At 39.8% G+C, this 19,996-nt stretch overlaps 1 long non-coding RNA gene across 1 annotated transcript; it reads left to right on the top strand.

Moving 5' to 3' along the window:
* The first annotated feature begins 16,669 nt into the window (after nt 1–16,669).
* Nucleotides 16,670–18,768, top strand: LOC139435332 (uncharacterized). The gene is made up of 3 exons (XR_011644612.1): nt 16,670–16,753; nt 17,772–17,861; nt 18,420–18,768. It is a non-coding gene; the product is annotated as an uncharacterized lncRNA (long non-coding RNA).
* The last annotated feature ends 1,228 nt before the right edge of the window (nt 18,769–19,996 follow it).

The raw sequence follows: 19,996 nt of genomic DNA on the forward strand, positions 1-19,996 counted from the left end.
CCGTCAATGTATAGTGTTGGTCCACAGTGCAAATGTATTAGTTTAACAAAATCCGCATCTAACATTGTGGCATAGTGTGGTGCCGAGAGATGGGAGTCGGAGGGGGGTATCAAAGGTACAAGCTAGACTTTTATTTAGCATCTCAAAACACATGTAAACAGCTTCATGCCCGGGAAGCGAAGACCGGCGGAAACAGGAAGTCCGGCTCACTAAAATGTCCGTGCAGAACTATACCCTAACCCTAGATCCGTGGGTGAATAATGTCAATCACCACAATAGATACGTTATTTTCCCCTGTGCAATTCTCCATTTACTCAACAATAACACATAATTATCCTTGTGTTTATTTATTTGTTGATTAATAAACACAAGTTGGAGTCCGTCAGGACCGAGGGTTGGAGCAGCTCATTTGCTTTACAGAATATTACACCCGGAAGTAAGTATTCTCTCCGCTTCGCTTGACAAACCACGTGATAGTCCTCAAGCTCTGTGATTGGAGAGAGTGCAGAGCGTCGAACAGCACTTGAAATGGGATGGAACCACGGCAGACTGTCCAAAACTGTATTTGAACGGGTCCACCGCGTCCCCCCCTCCCCCACCCGTCCCCAGAACTACACATGCTGGCTATTGTGTTCTCTATCTATGGCACGTCTCTACTGGGAGTTGTAGTTTTAAAAGACGTTTTCATATTTCCCATAATAAGAAGTTGCCAGTATTAAACTGTGTACATCCCTGGAGGTTTAGGGGATAGGAAACACTCAAATTTAAAACATATAATTAATAAATGTGAAAGTGAAAATTGCTTGTGCCCATAATGGGCAGCATTAATATATACCCACACGCCAGCTAAGGTCAGAAGAGCTTTATTTAACAGCTGGTCTTATGTCTGTGACCCCTCCTGTTGTTCATTGATGAGCCTGAAACATGCACTTGTCAAGGTTCAGAGGCACATTGTGCAAATATGGCAGTAGCCATCGATCATCTTAAGATAAGATATACTTTATTGATCCCAAGTTGGAAACATTTGCGTTACATCAGCATGTGTATAGTTGTATATATGCAGTGCTGTTTATTTGTAAATCATTTAGTATAATCACACAAATTCTGTGTTTTATATTTAATAATTCTGTGTTCTTTATTTATTGATTGTTCAATACCCGACAAGGCCGGAGATGAATTTTGGACTTTGTCTTGGACGGGAGCAGTGACTTTCTGTGGTCTTTGTATGGACACTCACTAACTGTTTCCTTCTGCCTCCAGTCTTTATGCTAAGCTAATTAGCTGCAATCCTACTCTTACCCCGTATTTTGCGCATGAGTAGTATTGATTTTCTTTAGAAATATTTCCCAAAATGTTCTCTATTCTATAAACAAACTGTGGTGGAATTGGCAGAGGATTCATACAATTTTACTTTCTTCACCTTTCTTTAATAACACATTATTTGATTTGCAAGAGGATATTTATCTTTTCAGTTTGTTGACATCACCAAAGCAACCAAACTTATACATACTTGATAACGGTAATTATTACATCCAGACAGAAGGAAAATTCACCCTGCTCTGGATGAATAAACAGAATAATAATTTGTATTAAAGTGGTTCTGAGATATACCGTAAACATTACAGGGACATATCCTTGAAAAGGTTGTGTGTCCATAATCTCCTATTTGTTTTATGCGCAGCTCCTCCTTCCTCATACCTAACATCCACGAATGAGCTGATATGTGTGGAGACATTGTGAGCTTCAGATTGTGGCGGAATGACAGTATTAGCAGCTGTCGTTATCTTGAAGTTCAATAAAGAACTTACAAGTGGTTTTCCACGAGTTATCTAGGGAGAGGCAGCGGAGCACACCAGGGGACATCAAGGATGACAATGTTCGTCCCAGGTTTTCATTAAGATCTCTGCAGAAAAGCTACTCTTTGCATGAAATATAAGCTGCCTCCCTCTCACACTATCATGTTCTGAAGCGTGCACCTCCCACTGCTTTTAGATTAGCTTTGTATTCCCTCTTTCCCTGTTCAAGCAAGGCTTTCATATCATCCCACCTGGCATGTCGTTAACTCTTAACTCTTTCAGATGATAAATGTAATTCCAGTCTTTCTAATTCAGCAATTCTGCACAAGCTACGCCAAGTGAATACATAATATTCAGTATCGCAAAGTAGCACAAAAGAAGAGAAACTTGAGAGCAAAGGTTTGTGGAATACACTTCAATCAGGGTTTATCTCGACTCAGAACCTCCTCACTCGGTTCTGTTTCTGTGTTTCAAAAAGATTTTCGTTTCACAGAGATTTCAATGAATCTGTTATTTAACTGTCTGTAGAGTAAAGGTAGACCTCTTTATGAAACAAATCCACTGTTTTATCTACATGACTCATGTATCGGTACTTGTCTCTTCTTCCGAAGGATACCAAGAACAGGAACAACAAATCACATAACATACATTTGGACAAATTAAAGCGACAACAAATAAATCTTAAATAATTAATAATAATTGTAATAATAATAGATTACATTTGTATAGCGCCTTTCAAGAAACCCAACGCCGCTTGACATGTCATACAAACAAGAGGGGCAAATAATAAAGTAAATATTGAATAAGATGTCCAAAACATTTATTTTTCTGAATACATTTCCGCCAGAAATAGTATTTCTCATGATCTTGAAAAGACATCCAAAGGTCGTTCTGCATCCTTCGGACTCACTGGGTCACTCAATACTGATCTGTATTACATCGCAGTAATGGAAGACATCCATCTGCAGCATTTGAGTTTCTATTAAATGCCATTTTCAATTAAAAGTGTGCCACTGAACATTACGACTCCCTTTTCTCATTTATGCCCTCATCCTGCTGCCTTTTCATCACCTTAAGGCCGAGGATGACTCTCGTCTATTAAGACTTAACGCACTGACTATTAGGGGGCTTTTACATTAAAAGCTCCTGCTTACTGTGGTGAAGGAGGGACGGTTCGTTATGCTCTGTCATTTGTTCAACTGGGAAAAGTCCTCTGTCACCGATAATTAGACCTCAGAGAGCCGTATAAAGACCTGCAGAAGGGAGTGATTGAACAGATTGCCAGGACCCCTGAAAGTGTTTGTGTGACACCAGTGGGGTGTGTGTGTGCAGACAGACAGACTGGCAGGCGGAAGAGCGGGAAGAGAGGAAGCCATTATCCCACATGAATCTCCATTTTTCTACCGCCAGCCTTCTGTCCGTATTCCACTCCAATGAATATCCCACTGATAAAACAATTAGGCTGAGAGACAAAACACGGGTTTCAAATGCATTACTCATGCTTGGCAGTGACATATTTCCCATTGTTTCACTGCATATGTCATATAGACAACGTCTTTAATTCGGCGCACAGTTCACGTGAAGCATGTATATGATATTTAATTGAGACACTGAAGCTGATACTGTAACAACAACCCACATCACACTACTACAGAGGACAAAACGTCTACACTGAGAAATTGTAGAAGAATCTCTGTTGTCTCAGCATGATTGCCCAGGTCAATGGAGGCCTATCAGTCTTTCAGAGCCCCCCCATGACACAGGATGTGATGCGAGACCCTTGTTCCATGTGTGGCAGGTCTTATTTGTCTCAAAGAAAGTTATCAGAAATGGCTGAGCCAGTCAAATGTCCAGACTCATTTTCCATGTCAAGTGGAGATGTATATCAGAACTTGATTAAACTGATTTTGAACAAAAGTCTGTGGTCTGTAAATTATGTTATCTTTAAAAGCAAAAGAGATGTACTATCATCATATTTTTAAGAACTCAAACTGTAATTATGAAGTGCTTTTTGATCCAGACATGACACTTTCATGTAAAAAGCAATTATCTCACTGCATGACAGCCATACTGTATATTAACATATAAAGAGGAAAATGAAGACCTATGGGGATAACCAATGTGAGGCCATAGTTTGCGATCTTCATCACAACAGCATGGAAGTGCATGTAAACAGGCTGCTGTGAGAGCACAATGGGAAAAGATGGAAAGGGAAAGTAATTTCATCTTCTGTCCCTTCTACCAGGAGTGGCCCCTGGCACATTGATTCAGAGATGAAGGGGGGGCCTCAGTAGCAGCAGCATGATCCTAAACGCGATGACACAGGACTCTGAGGCTGATTCTTTGGACAGGTGCATGCTGGGTGATTTATGTGTGTGTCCTTTTGCGGGTCCCTAGGAGCAAATATTGACTGTTTATTTCTCCAAGCTCAAGACAACAGGGAGGCAGCAATTTCTTTATTTTTAGACCTTAGATAAATTGAACCCCAAGATGCAAGCGCACCTGAAAGGGAGCACTTTTTTTCTAACACGCCAACCCCCACCTCTTAAAATGGGGAGGCAACTTAATGGAGGACATTATTGATTTGTCCTCTCTCTTCTCAGACATCTATACACAACAGGGACATTTCCATTACATGGGAGCTTTCCGATTGCTTCTCCAATCAAATCCCCTCCAGGAGAGGCAACCTGACGTTGATCAATGATGGACACCCACCAATAACACTGTATTTTACAGCTCTATATAAACCCATGTAGCCTCATCTGCCGATATAGGTTTGAAATGACAACTTAAGGGACATTGAGGCATACATAAGGAGGGAGGTAGTGAATCCAACCAACCCAATTCATTATTTTTCTCCACAATATTTTTGACAAATAAGTGTACCTTACAGTGCGTTCTGTTTGACAGCAAGTCTGACCACATATCCTACATGCAGACAGATGTAAATTGGAACGTAATTGAAAATATCTCCTTGAAATACCCTTCACGGTTATATACACTAAAGAAGATGCTGAACGCACCATGTTCAATATGGAGGGTCCCGTTATTCCTCCCTTTAATTTGCCCTTTACTGGGAAATGGACTGCACAGGTTTTTCTCAGCAAACTCCGCTCCTGGGGAAAATTGTGTTTAGCGTTATCGGTGGGAGATACACGGGCTCAGTCAGCCAGAACAAACAATTATTGTACGGGGGCTGAGCCGAGGTGTCCGGGTGGAACCAGCCCACATGCTTATGTTCACCGAATCAAAAAGTAATATGATCAGGATTCTACGAAACTGATTAACAAGGAGCAGAGATAGCTGTTTATTATGTATTAATATGTCACCTCTATTCATTCTCTTTCACACCTGTGTGCCATCTTTTCTTTGTGCTCCAGCGTCTTTTACATTCTTGTAGGCATTCAGTGTCAGACATTCTATAAGTAAAGAGAAACAGAATAACTGAACACAGCAGTTTTTTTCTCCTCCGGCTCTGATATCAGAGACAAACTGTGAAAGGCTTTATAAAAGAGAAGCCAGACGGGCATTGTTCATTCAGTGGTCTGCCTATTTTGATTTAGCAAATGGCTGCATTATGTTATTTTGGTACACATCCTAAATCCATATACTTGCAAAGGAACGAAAAAGCATTTCACATTCTCCTTCTGTCATGAGGAGAATGCACCAAATGACACAGTAATATTAGTATATACTGTGTGTGTATATATATTTTTTTAATGCAGTTTCTTTGGTTGACACTTGTTAATCAACAGAGAAGCAACAGACTTAATTAGACTCTTGATCATTACTACTATTTGGTCTAATGGTGCAGTGTTCTGAAACTTGTGTTTTTCGTTGCTGTTTTTCGTGCTCATTAGAAAGCAGGGATTCATCTGGGAACTGTCACATGTCTTTTCTCAAGGCTTTACTGAGATAATGTGAGCCTCAATGTGTCTGCAGCAAAACATTGAAAAATAATCTTTTTGTATCAAATAACTTTTTCCCACTGAATTAATGTTCCACCAGGACAGTTATCAATACTTTGTGTGAATAGTTAAAACTGCAGGGGGGTGTATTTTTATTTAAAGGGACCCTATTGTGGTGTTTTTCCTTTCCTGTAGAGTGTTATATAGGTTTTTGCGCACGTCAATGGTCTGCAAAGGTTAATTTCCCTCCATTGGAAACCTTTACTTTCATAACATAGTGACATCACTATGTAACACTCGCGCTTCTATTGGCTTGTGCTCCAAAACATTTAACGTGATAGGCTAAGGGGCAGGACATCTCTAAGCGGTTGACCAATAACAACAGAGCCGGCCAGCTAACCAATCAGAGCAGACTGGGCTCTGGTTTCAGACAGAGGGAAGAGGGGCAGCAGCACAGTGAGAAAAATAAAGACCTTTTTGAACATTCAAGCATGGAAACATGTTACAACAGAAGCACAAACCACAAATATGAATATGAAATTCAGCACAACAGGGCATTTTATTTAACCATAATAATTGCATAATTTGTATCTATTATGATGAAATTCTGGCATACACAGCTGCTATTTGTTAATTGTTAAATAAACTGTTTTATTTTTTACAGTATACTACATCTTAAAATCATTTTTTTTTAATTTTACAGCCTTTAATGGACACTTTCTAAAACAACACTCTTCAAGCAACAAGTGTTGCTCGTTCACTCTATCCCCGTCACCTGCACTACTCAGGGCCTTTTACATTACACATGAAATGACATTATGTTGCTTTCCTGCTTTTATTTAGCATTTTTATTATTCTCTTTATTGTGTTCAAAGCACTCTGTAACTGTGGTTGAAAGTGCTCTATAAATAACATCTAATGTATTGCTTTCTTGAGAATTTCTATTTAGCGTTAACTTCATTTTCAGTGGCGGCGGGCCCATAGGGGCGCTAGGGGCCCCGCCCCACCTCTTCCCACATACAAAAAAAAATATTAAAAAAAATATTAAATTAAAAAAAATTAATTAATTAAAAAATATATATATATATTTTATATTTTTAATGAACAAGGTAAATATCATACAATTGGTATCAGTACAATTTATAATCTACAATAAAATCTCGTTTAAAATTGTGTTACGATGTCTAAAGTTACTGATAAGTCACATGTTTCCTGCCTGGCCTTGCCCGTGGCATTAGTTTATCATTACTGGGCGCCGTGCAAGGAGCCCCCGAGCCAAACAGCAGCAACCAGCACGTTGCAAAAGTCTCAATAGTAAACTGTGCCGCCGACAGTGTTGGAAAAGTTCACTTTCTACATGAACTAGTTCAGTTCACAGTTCACACATTTTAAAATGAACTAGTTCAGTTCATAGTTCATAATTCAAAATGTTGAACTAAAGTTCATGGTTTCAAAAATGAACTAATTTATAGTTTATAGTTATTTTTTCAATACGTTGCTGCGAGCTATTATTTGTCAAAATGATTGCCACAACCCATATAGAACCACAGACAGCAATCAGAATACTGGCATTTCCATAACGCTTTGATGCCGCCCATTCAGTCCACACTAGTAGCAGCTGCAGCTTTCATCTCTACAGTATATTTTCAAAAACATGAGGAAAACAGTGCTGCTGGAATGGTCTTTATTAAGTATAATAATCTAAATATACTTAAAGTACCAAAAGTGAAAGTAGTCATTGTGCAAACATATAACATATAAACATGTGCCGACATAACTCTGTACTAACACAACACGAGGTAGGAACCAGGCTGAGGTATGAAACTAAGGTTGTACCTCAAAGTTCAATATTCAAAGTGCAAAACATTTAAACATTAATTATCTTTTCATTAAGTCAGTCGCATTCTTTGTTTTCCTGACTTGTTCGCCCAAAGAACAAAAAGTTCTATAACTTGGGTCATAACTTGGGTGCAATATTAGGTTTATGAAAGCTGGCCTTTCCACTTTACTCAAAGGCTGCAGGTCTCCAGTGATGTACTGCAAAACCAGGTTGTCTAGCTGCGGCTGGGAGACAGTGAAAACAGGGCATTTGGGTGGTAGAGGATCTGTTTTGGCTCTCTTTTTTATTCGCCACTCGCACATACCTTGAAAGGCTAGTCGTGTGCTTATTCTCAATGTGCCGTTTAAGGTTTGCTGTAGACGTCGTCGATGTACGGACTTGCTTTTTCAAACCGGGCGGACACAGTTTACAGGCAAACGTTAGATTTTTTCCGTCTGAGTCAGTACTGACTTTAACGTAAAACTCTTTTAAATGCTCATACGCCGACGCCGTAGAGTCTGACTCTGAGCGAGTGCTGCTGCAGCTGCTCTCGGCTTCGTCCATACTAATTCATTCATTCATTCAATGCTCGCCGGTTCCGCGGTTCCACATTGTTTGTTGTGAGGAGTCTGATGACGTATATTTTAGTGCGACAGCCAGGGGTGACAGGCGCGTACCGTCACAGGCAGCTTGCTGTTGCCAGATTGGGTGGTTTTCCGCATTATTTTGAAGCCTGTTTACGGTGTGTTTTAACTGGGTTTTCGGCTGAAAGGAATATGAAATCTGGCACACTTTTGAACGCCGTTATAATACAGTGCTGAGAATGAACGCACTTTTGAACGCCGTTATACAGCGCTGAGAATGAACGCGTTCTCAATTACGTTCATCTAGCGGAAATACAGTACGTTCAGTTCACGTTCGCCCAAAATATGAACGCGTTCATGAACGACCGTTCATTGAACGCGTTCAGGTACATCACTGGCCGCCGAAACATAATTTCAGCCAATCAGCGCCGTCAAATATTTTGGTCACGAGGGCGCTCACGTTGGGGCCCACGTTGGGGCCCACGTTGCTTACGTGCGTTGACGTGAGTTGTTTTTTAGACTCGTGAGTGACCAAGGTGATGAAAATGGCTTCGTGTGCAGGTGGAGTCGCCGGACCTCGGTCCCCGCCCAATTCCGTTGCAGAGCTAATCTCCAATCCTTTCGAAAGGAGAAGTTTGGGAGATAAACTGTTGCTTAAAGACCTTGGACCGGACCAACCCGATTTGTATATATCGCAGCAAGCTCGTGATAAAGACAAAATGTATCAACGAGGCTTCTCACGTAGCTGGTACACCAGAAAGGCATGGCTAGCTGGATGCAAACAGGTAAATGCTGTCTTTTGTTTCCCATGCTTGCTCTTCATACAGCCGGGGACAGATACGATCTGTTCAGAAACTAGACAAAAGTTAAACAAGTACAAACCACAGACTGTCTGTGTCATGGAGAATACAGTCGCTGGTTTATTTATGTCTGTATAGGCCGTTGTTGTGAGTGTGGACGGTCGGAGCATATATAACGTTAGCTTAGCCAAGCTCCATTCAGAAAACAAGCATTCTAAAAGGTTTATCGCCTGCCGTCTGTCTGCAGACTTGTCAAAGCATTAATTCATGGTTTTTACTAACCGGTATCAGTATGTTGTTACGTCGGCATAATTTAGAAACGTGTATTACAATTTAATCACGGTAAAATATGTTCATTTTGTTGTAGTTGTAGCTCCCGAGCGCGTCTTGTTTGAATGATGCGAGTAAACACAGCTGGCAGCTGCGGTGAAACTCGAGCGACTAGAGCGATGCGATAGGAGCGCTTAGAGCGAAGTGAATATTCGCATCGCGTCCGGTCTGAACGCAGCATTAAAGCGAGCTCCACGCTGCACTGGAAACACGCCATTACATCACCCGAAGTCCTAATTTTATGCTACGTTCACACCGGACGCGATGCGAATATTCGCTTCGCTCTAAACGCTCCTATCGCTCTAGTCGCTCGAGTTTCACCGCGGCTGCCAGCTGTGTTTACTCGCATCATTCAAACAAGACGCGCTGGCTCGGGAGCTACAACTACAACAAAATGAACATATTTTACCGTGATTAAATTGTAATACACGTTTCTAAATGATGCCGACGTAACAACATACTGATACCGGTTAGTAAAAACCATGAATTAATGCTTTAACAAGTTTGCAGACAGACGGCAGGCGGAAAACCTTTTAAAATGCTTGTTTTCTGAATGGAGATTGGGTCGACCAGGCTAAGCTAATGTTGTATATGCTCACTCCACACTCAGATCGCAGGGAGATTCCCAGTCGATCACGAGATGTGTCTAAAAATAGAACAACAATATTCTGTTTTATCGAAAATGTCCTATAGCATAATCTTCCTGTGCCAGAATAATGTACTTAAACGCATCAAAGCTTTGTGATTGGCCGGCGTGACCCCATGTGTCGGGGCGTGGCTGGTGGGAAGTGCGCTGACGTTGTCCGTGTCAACAGGAGTGACAGTCCGCACACACACAAGACCGCAATTATGGCAGAAGCAAAAAAGCCCAAAATATATAATTTTCACTCCGAGTGGGATGATGATTATTTTTGTATCTATTCCAATTGAAAGTCCATCTGTCTCATCTGCAAGGCGAGTGTGGCTTTATCGAAGAAGGGTAATTTAGGAGCGGCATTTCACAACAGTGCACAAACGCTACGAGACGGAATTCCCTCCTAATTCTGCCCTACGCTCCCAAAAGGGGAGGGGCCTGAAAGGACAGTGTTGTGTCCCGTCAATTATGTTAAGTTTTGTCATGTTAGTTTAGTTTATGTTCCACTTCCTGTTTTATGTTGTACTCACCTTGTCTCATTCCAGGTCCCTTTACTTCCTGCTCTGGTTCCTTTTCCCGCCATCATCAGTGTCTGCCCCGCCCCTGATTGTTTCCACCTGTGCCCACTTACCTCATGTATATATTGTCCTGTCTCCCCTTGTTAGTTGTCGGTTCGTCTTGTTCATTGCTCCAAGAAGTAAGATCTAAGCCATTGTTTAATGAAAGCCAGTGTTTTGCTTTTTACCCTCCACGAGAGCGCTTTACGTTTGTCAGTTTGTTCATTCCTCTAAAAGAGTGATTTTGTTTATTTTCAAGTAAAGACTATTTTTTCTTCAAAACCTTTTTGTCTCTGGGTCGTGCATTTGAGTCCTCCAAGCTATTGAGTCAAGGTTCCTAACAGACAGCTAAATGCACAGCAGTCCATTTTCACACCAGGCCCAACAACAACAGCAAGGCTGCTACCAGAGCATCTTGTGTCAGTCACGTTCTTGCGAAACACATGAAGTCTTTCAAAGACGGCGAAGTTGTGAAATAAGCATTCCTGGAGGCTGCCGACGCGCTTTTGGGGGACAGTAAAAATAACAAGCATTTCAACCGGTTTTTGATATAATAAAAACTCAAGTTAGATACCGTTATTAATCAGCTGTAAGTTTGAGTTTGTTTGAACTTATTCATTATAATTATTGTACACAATGGTATAAGAATGCAAACTTAAATTGATTATAGTTTATTATCAATTCAGGTTAAGAAACTAGTGTTGCTTGCATCCTATTTTAAAGGCATTTCTTTTTATAATCTACTAAAATGCAACAAAAAAAGGGTTTGATTTTATTAATTTTGTCTTTTTTATTGCACTTTGTCTGCAGATTCCTGTGTAGCTTCAGATCTGAGTTGTCTTATTAGTAACCCTAATTTATACTTTTGGAGCAACACTATTTTTATATAATGGCAAAGAAAGGGTTCAGAGTCTTTTTTTTTCTCTTGTGTCATATGTGGCAGCACTGTTCAATGTTTCTTGAAAATATAACCCACTGTAGTATGTGACGTGTGAATAAACTCCAACTCTGTATCAACAACACTGTTGTGTAACTTCAGTTAAATACTTGTATGTGTGTAGATTAGAAAGAGGTAAGATAAAGGATCTGCAGTATTTTATGAAGTATTGATCGTACAAAGGTCAGTTTTATACAAGTAGAAGTGTGTATTTACCTGGTAGTAGGCTGTCAGTAATGGCTACGCCTCTCTACTTGGACTGGTAGATCTTGGCAGACTGGCAACTTTAAAAGTAGCTCTCGGTTCAAAAAAGGTTGGGCACCCCTGGCCTACAGACATAAATAAACCAGCGACTGTATTCGCCATGACACAGACAGTCTGTGGTTTGTTCTTGTTTAACCTTTGTACAGTTTCTGAACAGATATGAGGAGCTGTGATCTCTGTGTGCTAACTGCTAACAGCTAATGGCTGATGTGTTCTGGTTGAAGGCAGTGACGGCAGGCTGAGATCCTCACCGCTGATTGGCTTCCGCGAGAACGCGTCATTTGACGCCCGAGTTGAAAAAATTGAACTCTCGCGTTTGACCCGGCCCCCTTCAATCGCCTCAATCGCGTGATTCGCGCCGCATCCACCGCTTCATGCACGTCGTCGGAGCGAATTCGCGTCTGATCGTGTCTCTGCATTGACTTTACATGTAATCGCGCCGCTCCCAAACGTCGCATCGCGTCCGGTGTGAACATAGCATAAGGGGTCATTTCTCCCAAAAAAAAATGTTTTACTCACTATTTCAACAACCCCACCAAAAATATTTTCCACCAGCCGCCACTGTTCATTTTCATGCCAATGAAAAAAACAACTGTTTGGAAAGCATTCTGTCTGTTTTCGAGTAAAGATGCGTATTTGAAAGAGGAGGATGCTGACTTAACAGATAAACACAGCCAACCGCTGTGGAGGGATCACTCACAGAAATACACATCAGTGACGGATACCATCTGGCCTACAGAGAGCAGTGCACAGACTCAACATCCTACAGTGTTTACCTGTTTCCTGCTCTCCTCTGTTACTCCTCTCATCACACACGAACCTGCATGTTTACAGATACAGTAATACATCTGCTGTACACACATTTTAGGAGAGGAATTAAGAAATGCACAAAAACACATACACACACACACCATCGCAAATAAGCAGCTCAGTGCTCTTCTAGTGATTATTAAAAATCGGTTGATCCAAGGACAAGATCTTTATTTTACCTGGATTTCTGACCATAAAGATACATTTGAGGGATTCTAAAATATTCTCACATTACTTCAGATTAGTGTAAGTGGTAATGTCTTTTGTAAAGCAACCAATTTGTAAAAAGTAAATCTTTCAGTAAAGCACAAAAGCTCTTAAAAAAAGGGACCAACATGAATTGCTGCTTAAACGAATGAATTAAAATCAATTAATTACTGTTTAAATGACACAAAGCTAGAGTTCTTCTCAGTAAATCAAGTTATTTTCAGGTTAATTCTAGTAATACTCAAAGGAAGGTTTTTAAATCTACACTTAAGACTCACTTATTCTCTCTGGCATTCTAGTCAGAGCGGAGTACGACAACTGACATTTCCGTGTGTGATTTTTATTTTTGCTGTTGTAATTTATTGTCTTCTGTTTGCTATTGTAGCAAAGTGTTTTTATTGCATGTACAGCACTTTGGCTCGACCAAAAATCGTTTTAAAAATGTGCTATATATATAAAACTTGATTTGATTTGAAGGTTGTTTGGCATTGTAATAGCTGGGCTTTTGTAATAGGCCTGTGCCAGTTATTACCCCTCAAGTAGAACCAAATTGAATATTTGACCAACCTTGACAAAGTTTGTTGTCCTATACTGCACTCTGTTATCTAAACCAGGGGTTCCCAAGTGCCAAAGATTGCAGGGGGGGCGCCAGGCCTCAGATTATTTGAGGCCAAATATCATTTTTAGACTTTTTTACATAAACACACGGCAAAATCTGGCTTACTTTGAGCATGTGTTGTAAACAGTTTCATCCCTTTGTGAATTGTTTTCACTTGCGCCGTCCTTTAATTTCTTCATACAGTGGGAATCCAAATTAATTAATTCTGAGTCCAATAACCATCAAAGTCACTCCAATAGTGCTCCTTAATTACGCTTTCATCCTCCTTTAACAAAATACTTCACATTCATCCAGTTGGTGACAGTAGTTGTAGCATTTTTGAGACTTTTAAACTTTAATTACCGCTGTTGCGCTCTCCCCCCCTTGTGTGTGTGTGTGGAGGGGGGCGAAACTTCCAACAGGAGTCATTTGGGGGGGCTCTTGGGAAAAGAGGTTGGGAACTACTGATCTACCCCCTACAAGCAAAACCCATTACAAGGACATGTGTTGACTCAGTCGCTGTTCTAGAAAACTGTGAGGACAGTTTCCTTTCCATCACAGTAAATAACAGAGCTAGGTTATTTACTGTGCAAGACAGTGTTGTCCTGCAGAATTAGGAGATATAACACACACACAAGTACCTATTTTTTCCATCTCAGGAACATTGCCAAGCTCAGGGGGGTTCTATCCAACGCAGAAATGGAGATGGCTATCCATGCCTTTATTTCATCCCGGCTTGATTACTGTAATGCTCTGTTCTCCTGCCTCAACAAAACATCAATACACCGGTTACAACAGGTCCAAAACGCTGCAGCCAGATTACTGACTCGGTCCAAAAAAACATGCCACATCACTCCGATCCTTTCTGCCCTGCACTGGCTCCCTGTCCATCTCAGAACCCAATTCAAAGTACTGGTCTTCACATATAGAGCTGTCCATGGCCAAGCCCCAGCCTACATCAATGACCTTATCCACCCGCACATCACAACCCGGGCCCTGAGGTCCTCTGAGCAAGGCCTCCTAAGGGTGCCCCGAACCAGGCTAAAGACTAAGGGTGACCGTGCCTTTGAGGCGGTGGCCCCAAGGCTTTGGAACAAACTCCCCCAAATAATAAAAACCTCGGCCTCAATAGAGATTTTTAAGGGGCGGTTAAAGACCCACCTCTTCCGAGAGGCCTTTGGGTCGTCGGAGGAGGTGAGTTAGTGGCTGTCTTCTTTTTTTTTTCTTTTTTTTATTATTGGTGTTTTGTCGTATGTTTTATCCTATGTATTACCTGCTGCCGTTTTATGCCTTTTATTCTACATTTTATAGTTGTATTGTGAATTGTGTCCTGTGTACTGTACTGTAAAGCACTTTGTACATCCGTGTTGAGAAGGGTGCTATATAAATAAAGTTTTACTTACTTACTTACTTACCTTAGCAAGATGGAAAACGAGCAGCACAGGTGAATTCCTGTATTCATGGTCAAACCCTTGTTTTTATCAAAATAAAATGTTTTGTGTGAGGCAGATTGTCCCCTGGTGTCTTCCTGTGAGCCAAAGAGAGCAGATAATCCTAATGACTCCCAAACTTCAAAGCAGATTCCTCTGAATAAAAAATTATACTACATCATAAATTTACAAAATCGAGGAATTGCATGGGCATGAGTTTCAGCTGCAGATGTTAAAGATGATGGCAAATGCAACGCCACAGACAGAGCAGCACAGACACAGAGCGAGAGAGAGATGGGGTAGGAGAAACATAAACACGATAAACACTAATTAGCTACTCTAATTGAAGTGCACTCTTAAAGTAATTGCGAGGCAGAGGAAGCAGTATTTACATTCATAAATAATTCTGACAGCTCAGGGAGCCTCTGAAGGAGGAAAGTCCCTCTTCTTTCCTTTGGGTCCGTGAAGGCCTCCTCCTATACTGTATATATCTGTCAGTCATCGACAATATCAACAATTAGAGTTTACTGCTAATGGTTTTGTCTGTAGGCCTTAAATCAAGCTGCCCTGAAAAACAAAAGTCCTGGCAGTAGACACTTCTTGGAACATGGATCAATGTTGTCTCAATGCATCATTGTTTAAGATCATATTCTTGTCAAGCAATCTCTTCATCATGCAGTTATATTTTTTACAATTCTTTGGTCACGGTAAAACCATCTTCTACTTTGAGCTGCTTCCAACGGTGTCTTATTACTTTTTCATAAGATAAAGCTCTGTTGCCACAGTTCAGTGACCCAGCAGACAAATGTCTTCAACGCATGTTTCTGTCTTCTTCTAATGGGCCCATTCATTTACACAGTATAATCATCACCAACAACCCCAAAGAGTAAGAGGCGAGGTTAATAATTTATTTGACTGTTTTGTCCACTTTAGGGTAATTGGCTTTACATTGGATGTTACGACAATGTAACATCAGAAATGCTGTGATGAAAGAGTAAGACATTCATGTCTGGTTTGGACCACTGCACATAACAATGGGCATACCATTGAAATTGTGATTTTAAATCTCAAAACCGCTACAGTATCTGTCAGGCAGAAACTTGGGACAGGTAATTTGACTGAAAACCTTAAAACTGAACTAACTGACTGGTAGGGTTAACTTTGATTTAAACATTTGTAGAATACTAAGAGCTTTATTGAGTAGGTGTAACTGTATTAAGGGTTAAACTCATAACTTTATAACTTAGGGTTTAATGTAATTGACTTAAAAGACAATAACGAGTCAGGAGGAAGCCAGTCTAGATTTCCTTTTGAGGGCCACCAGCTGCAGAGAGTTAACTAATTAAAGGGACGTGGCTATGGAAGCAAACAAGAGACAGAAGTATTTGAATTTTATCAGACACTGAATTTATAGCATTGAAAATAATTACTTTTTGAAAATCATGTATCTGAATTTGTTTTGCTCCGAATTTACCTATGTGAAATAAAAATGTAAAAATTCAAGTTAAAAAAATTCGAATGTTCAAATTCAGATCCCAAAAATTCAAGTGAAAAAAATTCGATGTCAAATATTTCGGTGTTTAAAATTCGATGTATACAATTCAACGTCAAAAATTGAGATGCAGCATCATCCGGGCTACTCAGACAGGATAAGCAATCGAGTCCGAATGCAATCAAACCGACTTCTGGCCTATCAGAGCCAAGCGGCAAACCCCGGGACAGTGCGGTGAAGCCCAATGCTGCAAACTGTAGGCGATGGATGCAGATGGGAGCAATTCCCGTAGACCCTATGTTAAAATGTCCAACTTAACATCAGAAAAGGAATATGTTTCTAGCCTGGATCCACAAAAACATATTCTGTATATAGTTAGATTCCTCCTTCATGACAACGGGACTGCTGCTCCTAGCTCCTCTCTGCTAGCTCCGTTAGCTCTGTGATGCTACAGCGGCTCAGCTCTTGAGGAGAACACTACTTGAACTCGGCCTGTTTGTTGTGTTGGTTCCTGGTGGACTATTCGTCATGCAAATATAGGATTTATCTGCGGTTAAAACAGACCGTCCATGAATGCAGTTTCTTCGGTAAGTCAACCCTGCGTACTTTATGTTATGTTACTGGTGTTTTTATTAAGCTAACGTTAATGAATGTTTAGAGTTGGGTTAGCATTTGAGCAATCGTAGCTCCATCTGTGCTAACGATGCTATGCGTAGCATCCAAGAGTGTATAACATTAAGTGGGATGCTACTGTATACCAAAAGGCTTCTGTGCGAGGTTGCTAAAATAAGGTCATCCTTGTACGTTAGATAGTTAGTTTGCTAGTTAGGTTACTGTATGCATTGTTAAGGTTCATTTAAATTCGCTATGCTCTACTATAGCATAAAATAGACTAGCTAACGTCAACGTATTGTTGAAGAGAGGCTTAGTGTATATTAAATCAACCTCACAATGAATGTGTGTATCTTTAAAATATGAACGTCACATTTCAAGATAATAAAGCTCCCTTAGATATTGTAATATGGTTTGTTGAACTGGAGTTATTTATTGCAGCTAACCGCCTATCCGACGAACGACCCACACATTGTTGTTTTTAATATTATTACCAATGCCTCTTTTAATTGTATTATCCTCACACTTGAGAAACAGCCTCATCGTGGCTGTAGAACAGAACATGTAACTTAATGCCTGCATTTAAGGACGATGAATAGCGTAGTCAATGCTTTAGTGACAAGGAAATGATTTGTTTAAATATTAGATACAGTATGACTTTATCTGTGACTTTAGTCGAAATGAAGCTTATCCATTGCATTTGTTAAATAGGTTTGTGTCTTACCCTTACGTGTGTGATACATATGAATAAAGCATTTGAAAACAAATTAATTTGACTGACTCATGAAAACCTCATCCAAAGTAACAGTAAAATAAAAAGGACCTACACAATAATACTCAATCAAACTGATACAGTATGAGGACTGTGATATCCAGCAATTTCTTAAGTAGAACAATAAGATTATGACCTGTTTTTAAAAGAAGATAAAAAGTTGTTTGCATGTAAAGAAGTATCTAAGTCACGCATGTAACTTTACATCTGTTTGTTCAAAGTGTCCTTAAGGTGATCCAGACAGGCTGGACCAGAGGAGGAGAGACAGATCTGGACTCCTAACAGCAGAGAACTTCAGCACGGATTCCAAGGTACACCTTTTTCATACTTTACAAAGAATGCATAAAGTAATGACTCTAATACACTGATAGACATGCCATTAAACATGACTGAATACTAGACCACCTACACATCAGTGATGTTGAGAGCACTTTCTTAGAAAAGGTTACATTTACATTTTACCAAGCAACATAACTTTTTTGTTCAACTTTCACATTTCAATGTATTTAAGGCAAATAATATTGAACATAGTGAGAACTGCGACCCTTTGTCTCTGCATACTGACTGTACAAAACATGTTAAAAGTGATTATTTCAGTGAGACAACCGAACAGAGCAAGCTTCTACAGTTGCACTAAGTTTTGATAACAGTTAAATATTATTTTAATAATACATTTATTTCAATGTTGATGAATTTAGAACGGTTTATTCATAACCTGATTATCTTTGTAGTACACTGTACACTGTTCAAAACACATTCAAATAAAAAAAAAAAATCATTATATTTATAGCCCCTGAACAAACAAACACACCTCTTTCTTAAATAACACACTTGCTCTGCAATAATATGTTTTTTGATATTTCTGTTAGGAAAGGACACGCCTGAGAGACAGGACTGCTTCACCATGTTCTCTTTCTCTGAGGGTCCAGAAGAACATCCAAGAGGGAAAGGAGAAGCTGATGTGATGAGATATAAGAGCAGTACAGGACATTCACTAAGAGACACTTATATTGTAACACAAAGACCTGCACACTGACTAGTTTTGTAGTCTAACAGGAACTTCATTTGTGTTGTTTTGTGTTTTACGTTGCACCTCAGAGACAGTGTGATTATTGTCAGGCCTATAAAGTTTGGCAAAAAAAAAAAGTCAGCTGATCAAATGCATTTGCCTCACTTTATGAGCTTCACAATACTTGTGCCTTGTACCGCAGAGTTTGCAACGTCATAAATAAATGGTGCCAATCTTCAGTCAGATGTGAATGTGTAATCTAACATTTTCAGTAAGAATAACGGACACAAGGAATGCAAATACAATTTATTGAAATGTGTTATCAAGCATGAACCATCACCATTTTTTTTAAATAAAAACTAAATAATATACACAAGTTACACTAAATGTTAATCTGTTAATTGATTAAGTAAACACATTTTGTCAATTAAAGTGACAGGCTAGGCCTGTGCAGGTGGTAACAGCTATGCCCAGCATGGGCTAAGTTCTGTAGGTGCAGCTGGTGCAGGTCCTCCTCCCTCAGGCCTGGTCCTCCTTCATTAGGCCTGGTCCTCCTCCCTCAGCCCTCTCCGGCCAAACCAACAGACGGGACGTTCATAAAGCTGAGGTTTCCCCCAAAGTCTCTAATCATCCATCCTGTGAATATGAGAGGGGAACAAATAGTGTAATAGATGCTTTGGACAATAAGAAATATAAAGTTAACTGTTGAGTTGCTCAGTTTTTTAGATTGAAAGGGTTTAATAATACAAACAAAAGGAGAGGCACCGTAAAATAAAGATTGGTCTTTCAATAAATTGTGTTTTTGTCTTTTGAATTATTTGTCTAAAGTCAAGTAGCTAGAACTGTTACTTATAGTTTGAATGATACAGTCTGGTTATAATGTTTGGAGGAGGCATCACAGGTAAGAGCACCATTTGTTGTGTTCCATCCACAACAAATGCCCACAGATTGATGTGTGTATTTATTTATTTACTATTTCTTGAATCATTACTGTCAGTCCAAAACAAGACATTTTGTTTTAGTAACATTTAAAAAACATCGCTTTTCCACTACACTATCTTGAATACTTTAGTTTTTACGTCACTACATTTATCTAACAGCTTTAACATTGTAAAGGTGTCACTTCGGACTCTGGGTAATTATGACAGCATGTCCTACTATTTTGAGAGTTTGAACAAACCAGACCTTCATCTATTAATGTAGAAAATAGTCAGCACATTAAACCATTATGAAAGTAATCATTAGTTAGCTCATTGTTCAAAATGAGCTCCAACTACACACAGTTTAGTCAACTCTTGCATCGGTAATAACAATAAATCAAATGATATAATATAATAGTATAACTTGTGTCTACTTTAAATACTTTAACAACACTTTCCTAATTATACTAGCATACTTTTACTAAAGTAACATTAACATGTTTAAATGCAGGGATTT

Source organism: Pseudochaenichthys georgianus, chromosome 16, assembly GCF_902827115.2.
Source record: "Pseudochaenichthys georgianus chromosome 16, fPseGeo1.2, whole genome shotgun sequence".
In the NCBI taxonomy this organism is placed as follows: domain Eukaryota; kingdom Metazoa; phylum Chordata; class Actinopteri; order Perciformes; family Channichthyidae; genus Pseudochaenichthys; species Pseudochaenichthys georgianus.